Here is a 7,376-nt window from a genome sequence, read left to right on the forward strand (position 1 = left end):
GGGCAAAAGAAGAACAGGAAGCTGAAGAAATAGTGTAAAAAGTTGAAGCAGGGATTGATTAATCTTAAGTTCAAATGTCTAGTCAGGAAACAAGGACTATTTTAGCATCAAAGAGAAAGAGAAGAGGGCTAGATGTTCTTGCAGAAGCTTCAGAGCATATGGATTAAAGGAAAATAACTAAGTTTTGGTTGCATGAGGACATGCAACACCTTCACAGTGGGGTATGTTGAGCCTCGAACCTGCACCTTCCTATACACCCTCTTAGCCTTCTTTTCCACTCATTTCATCCACCTAGTCGATTAAATCATTGTATTTTAGTTTAAAAAAGAGCTTTTGACATGGTTTTCTAACTACGCTGATGACTGTTGTTTGGTTTAGAATTTTGTTCAGACAGCTGCGGAAGCTTCTCAGTTTCCGCAGCCGACACAGGTTTCCACAGCCGACCCAGGATTCTGCAGCCAACACAGGATTCCGCAGCCGTTTTGTCAAACACCATGCTACAGGTGTCCTCTGAAGGAATGAGCCACATGGGCAAGTTCCAGGAGTCAAGGACATGGAACGTGTCCCTCCAGATCATCCAGCACGGCCATAAAAGCCCGCGGTCAAACAGGGGGCAAAGGATAGTCAACGGAAGTGTTCAGCGGTGGCACGGCTCTGCGTAGCTCTGTTTTTGAGCACGTGAAGCTACATGGCACAGTCTTTAGCCACGAAGACATCCTGGTAGCGTGAATCCAACAACCATACCTCTCGGATTTAATAAACATGATGACAGTTACCTAGATCCGGGCTGAAGAGGATTTACGTGTCTCTGGCAGCGTGGTTAATAGCGTAGATTTAGTTAATCTGTTTAGTTTTCTTTCCTTATAAATAACGCGTCCATGAACGTTGTAGAGGTTAATCTCTGTTAATGTAATTAAAAGTTGTTGTATTTCCCCACTGCACTTTTACGTTGCTGTTTAATATATGAGAAGACTGGTTTAAACTTACGCTTGTAGCTGTTTGTTGAATCGACTGAAGTGGCAGAGGGCCCCTGCTTACTAAAGCCTTGTACAGTTGTCCTTTAACTCTTGCATTATTTTTTTTTTTCTGTTCATGTATATTAGCTGTACAGTTGTCATTTAAATGCTGTGTTTTATTTCATCATGTATATTAGCTGTACATAATAAAACTTTTTGATTTCTGTTGATTTACATTTTCATTGCTGCTCTTTTATGGTTACAACTGATCAGTGTTTTCTGTGGTTTTCTTAGGCAGCCCGAGGCAATTTTTCACCTTTTCTTTTTATCACTATTGGCATATGAGATCATCTTGTCTTTGTCGCTGAATCTTGTTTTCTGAAGTTTGATTTCCAGTACTGTCATTTCCTTGAGTTGTACATTTATTTTCTGTTCTTAGATATCATGCTATTCATCTGTTAATGGTTTCTTTCTATAATCAAGTAACTTTATTAGGAACTAGAATATCACTCATTATAGCTTGATTTAGTTTGCTTTAGACCTCACATTGCTTGACTTGTTCATGATTGTTTCTCACAGGGTAAATTAAGCTGAAAGGCAAAAGGTCAAGAGAGTTAAAGTAGTGTGATTAGTTTCTTTATGCAGTTTAACTTCTTTTAGATTTCACATTGCTTAACATTTCATGATATCTTTTCACAAGGAAGATTGAGTTGAAGAGTTGAAATAGTGTGGATTAGTTGTTCTTACTTTTAATTGAATTTAGTGTAGATTTCACTTTCATTTTCATTCAGCAACAAAGATACTGGGCCGATGTCATTAGTTCATTGTTTGATGTCTTTATTTATTTTTAAGAATTGATTTCATTTCAGTCACTTTAAAGCTTTCTTTCTTTTAGGTTTTGAAAAACCACTTAGAAATCACCATAATCATCCATATTTCACTTGCTTTATCACATTTTCATCATCTCACATTAGGGAAAGATAAATCCAAAAACAAACTTCAAAAAAATGAAAAACGACAAAAGACTAAGGAAATGGTTATCTAGTACATATAGTACACTTCACTTCGTCAGTTTACGAACCCCGGGTTGACATTTTAAAGTAGCAATTTAGACCTCACTAAATTGACCAAACACGTGGTTGATTTGGTTAAGTATACACTATGCGGTGCATCTCCATCACTCTCTCGTCCATCTAAGCTTCGTCCAGGCCAACTGCTCCATCTCCAAGTTATGTCCCTCGTCTCGCAACTACTCTTTTGACCACGTCACCCTACCTTCTTGCCCTTCCGTTGCCTCAGCCCTCTTTAAGACAAGCTAGCTTTCCACACCCTCTTATCACTTCATCCCTCTGTCACTAAGTCATTTCAGACCCCTATCCTACCTCCCTATCCATTCATGCATCCTCTTTCACTCACCCATCATCCAAAATCCAATCGTAGAACATCCTGTAGAAATTTTTGAACATCCTGTAGAAATTCTGAAACATCCTGTAGAACCCCTGCAGACTTCCTGTAGAAGATCACAAATGAGGTTTCTTGATAGCCAAACTTTGTGAAACTCTCTGGAAGGGTGTTAGGGACTCCTTAGACCCCCTCTGAACCTTCCCAACCTTTTCCAAGCCTTTCTCCTCCTCGATCCACCCCTGCACAGTAAAAAGCCAGTTAAAAGCACACGCATGATAATTCAAAAACTTATTCAAAAATACAAAAAATGTGTTCTTCAGATAGAGATAACATAGGCATGTGCATTTTACCTTTGTAGAAGTAATGGCATCTGTTTCAATAGTTTGAAATGCCCCCCGGCTGAGTGAGGGTTACATGTAATAAAGTCGATACCCCACTTTGCAAAAGGACCGACGACAATTATGGGGTGGAGAGGAGCAGGTGGAGCATGCATCTTACAATCAAAAAATTGACAATTGTGGAATTTTCGGACCGCATAGATACAATATTTAAATAAATACGGCCAGAAATAACTTGCACGCAATATCTTTTGGGCTGTGGCATACCCAGACATATGACCGCCACATGCTCCATAGTGACAGTCATTTAGAATCTTTTCAGCTTCTTCATGAGTTAAACAATGTCGAAAAACAAAATCCGCCCCATTACAATAGAGTGTATCTCCAATGATTTTGTATTGTTGGGATTGGAAACATATTTTCCGTCGCTGAGATCGTGAAATTTCAGGCTGAAAAGATTGGGTTTGGAGATAAACAATGATATCTCCATACCATGGATCAAGAGTACTGATAAGAAACAAGGATTCGTCCGCAATGGGCTCTTCCGCCACAGTTTCAGTATTAGCACGCAGGAAATCACACATCAATTCCACAAAAACCAAACATTTCTTTGCCTTGGATTTTTCAAATTCCAAGTCAAATTCCTGCAGGATAACTATCCATTTGGAATGCTTGCCCCCTAACAATTGTTTGGTCAAAATATAGATCATAGGGTTACAGTCAGAAATTACGGTAGTTTTACGTAGTTAGATGTAATGACGAAATATTTGGACAACTTGAACAGCTGCCAAGGCCAATTTCTCCACATGCGAATATTTAAGCTCAGTCGGATTCAGAGTTCGACTAAGATAGTAAATCACATGTTCACTATTGAATTCATCTTCCTGAACTAAAACCATCCCAATGGTAGAATGAGAAGTGACGAGGTACAAGAAGTAATCCTGGTTGTAGTTGGGAGGATGCAATAACGGTGCATGGGTCAACGCGTGTTTAAGTGCATCAAAAGATTTGTCAGCTATCTCATCCCAAAAGAATGGAGTATTTTGTTTCAACAACTTGGTAAAACCTTTGTTATCTCGGCGTAGTTAGGAATGAAACGACGTAAAAAATTTGTTTTCCCTTGCAAACTTTGGAGTTAGTGAAGAGTCGAAGGAGGAGGCAATTTGACAATAGCTTCAACCTTCGAGGGATCGACACAAATGCCGGCTTTTGAAACAACAAATCCCAGTAAATGACCCGTTTCTATACAGAACACACATTTGTGTGGATTCAACCTAATTCGATAAAGCCTACATCTCATAAAGATTGCTCATAAATAAGTGAGATGATCAGCTCTACGTAATGAATGGGCAGGTAAATCATCGAGATATGGCTGCACAATGTGCTTGATGTCATGAAACGCATAAGACATAGCTCTTTAAAAAGTGGCTCCAGCGTTCTTCAATCCAAAAGGTAATTTGCAATAAGCAAATGTCCCCCATGGACAAATGAAAGCCGTTTTTGGTTGATCAGCAGGGAGTATATTGATTTGATTGTAACCGGAAAAACCATCCATAAAGGAGAAAATTTCACTGCCGCCACAATCATCAATGATTTGATCGATATAGGGGGTTGGATGATTGTCTTTAGGACAAGCTCGATTAATATCCCTATAATCGATACATATTCTTATTGTTCCTTGCTTTTTGTTAACATGAACAATATTCAATACCCAATCCGTTAAGGGAATTGGATAAATGAAACCTGCTCAAAGTAATTTCTCAACATCAGCTTTAATAGCAGCAACTTTTCACGGATGTATCTGACGCAAACGTTGCCGGATAGGTTTAGCATCCGGGTAAGTTTTAATTTCATGAACAATAATTGATGGATCGATTCCTGGCATTTCTTCATATGACCAGGCAAACACATCACGAAATTCTTGAAATAGGGCTTTATAAGTTTGGAGTTCATTGTTCGTACGGGAAGCACCTATATGAATGTTTTCAATAATTCCTGGTTTAACTGAAATGTCAATAGGAACCGTTCGAGAAATATTTCCCAAATTTAACTCAGAATCAGGATGTTGCAATGGATTCTGTGGTTCTTTGACATAATCAGTAGTAAAAATAGATGAAAAATCATTTTCAAAATGATCAAGCTCAGGTAAAAACGAAGATCGATGATGAAGATCTTCCCATGGTAAATCATCAACACATAAAAGTTCACGAATCTGCTCATCAATATGAACAAGCTCGAAAAAAGTTTTTGAAGCTTAGGTTGATATTGAAAGTGAATCTCCATGAACCACATTCATTAGATCAATTTCGGTTGAACAAGGGTCAGAAAATGATTGTACAGCCTGATATGCAATTTCATAGGGACTCGACGGCATCGCATCACCAAATGAATCCACCTCAGACTCGAAAGGTACGATCCAAGGATAATCAAAATCAATAGTGTTTGATGAAATCATATGAATAGTTGCAGTAGAAGGCGATACATTAGGAGGAAAGGAAAAAGTTCCTAGTAAACCAAAATCTTTAACCAATCCTACCCCAACATCCTTGTAAGGGATAGTTGTTTTACCGACATGTTGGATACTTTCAGAAGAGGCTGGGTCGGATGAAAAATAAGTCAGCTGGTCTATGGTTACGATCTTTCCATTATGAGGAAACTTTATAAGCTGAAAGACCGATGAAACAACAGCAGTCATAGCGTAAGACCAACTGCGACCCAAAAGAAGGTTGTAATCTAGAGGGGCATCAACCACTTCCACATCTAGATTAACAGTTTTGCCTTCAACCCCTATAGGTAAATCCTGTAGAATGCCAAAAGGATGGAACCCACGGCCATCAAAAGCCTTTAGAATCATCGAGGATTGATTGAGTGTAGGAGAACCAAGCGATCTCCAACACTAGATCGACATAATACACGTAGAAGCTCCCTCATCAATTACAGTCCTAAAGCAAGGTCTGTTTTTGACTAACACTGGAATCTGGAAAGCCATTTGATGAGGTAGGCGAGGTGTACTATTCTCTAAATCAAAGATTATAAGGTTTGAATCCTGAATATCAACAGCTCCTATAGCCGACAAAAGTAATTTACGCTGTGCTGGGCATGATTGCAGCACCTCCAAAGCCGACATTGCTGAAGGGGAAATAGCTAAGTCTTCAACAATGTTATAATTCTGAGCAACTCTCGCATGTGGATTGAAAGCTGACTTCTGAAGTATACCTTTAGCAGGCGGTTTGATTACTAAGTCTAGGTTAGGTTTCTCAATCTGTAGCGGATCAAAACCAGAAGGAGTTGAAGTTGAGGGATTTGAATTAGAAGATTATGCTTCCTTACCACCAACAGGACTTTTAGTACCATAATCTTGCGATTGCGTCGCAATCCTGACATGATACATCATCATTATGGGTTCTTCTGAGGCATTTGAGGAAGAACCAATCATCTTACTATCTTGACAAGGAAAAGGATCCTTCAAGACAACAGGCATTTGAGAACCTTTGACGATTTTCGCAACCTCAACTCGATGTGGGAAATCTCTTGTAAAATTCTCCTTGTCACAAATGAGACAAGGATAGCGAGGTTTACGTTTCTCGTCAGTAAATTCAGTTTTATCTGATTTCTCTTTAGAGTTTTGTTTATTTTTCTTCTTCCCTTTCTTTTTACCACTAGATTTTGATTTGGCCATAGATGATTCTACGACATGAATATCGGCAGGAATTTCAGCGGAAGAGTCTCCTGTCGGGGAATCTGGTAAAGTTATAATAGGAGAAGAATTCTTTGAAGATTTCTTCTTGCTTTTGGTGCTAACTGAACCCATCATACCATCAACGGCATGAGACCTTGAAGGAGCTGCAGTTATTTGATTTTGTTTCTGAAGGTTGGGGATTTTTTCGTGTAAAGTACCCAACTACGTATAAACGAGGTCAAGGTACTGAGCTTGAGAAATTACTTGCTCTTTAGTAACAACTCCTGCCTTAGCTACATACTCAATGATTTTAGGTAATAATGATTTAACAAACCATTATGCTAAAATTTGATTCGGATTAAAAACTTTCACTAAACGTCGTCTACGTCGCCATTCATGAATATGATCTGAAATATATGTGGACGTTGACTTTTTTAATGAAGTTAATAATTTCGTGCCATTGTCATATTTGACAGGAAACTGAAAATGAGTTAAGAACGAAGTGGCTAACTGACTACAATTACAAAAAAGAGGCTCACGGTAACTCAATGTACCACTTGGCCGCAAGACCAATTAGAGTGCATTGAAAAAGACGTAAGCGAATTGAATCATCTATAATGGAATTAGATGCACGCCAGAGGTGATAAGTCATCACATGGTTTGACGGATCCTCTCCTGATTTACCTTCAAACTTTGGGATATCACTGGGCAACTTATTCGGCATTGGTGGCCAAAACGGAAGATAATTAATCAGATCATTCATAAGGCGTGACAAATCAGGCAAGTCCAAAGTTGCAATAAACGGTAACTGACGGTTCGGGTCACGAAAACCTTAGGTCATAAGACCAGCCCCGGGAGGAGGATATCCAGGATAACTTGGAATTGGAATCAAATTTGGAATATTGTATCCTCCCGGAAAACTAGGATTAACCGGACCAAATTTGGGTTGTTGAGGTTGCTAATAAGTATATCTAGGGTACGGTTGATACTGGTAAACTA

This window comes from Pinus tabuliformis, chromosome X, assembly GCF_031772625.1.
Source record: "Pinus tabuliformis cultivar Carrire ecotype Pingquan chromosome X, CPIR1, whole genome shotgun sequence".
Lineage (NCBI taxonomy): Eukaryota > Viridiplantae > Streptophyta > Pinopsida > Pinales > Pinaceae > Pinus > Pinus tabuliformis.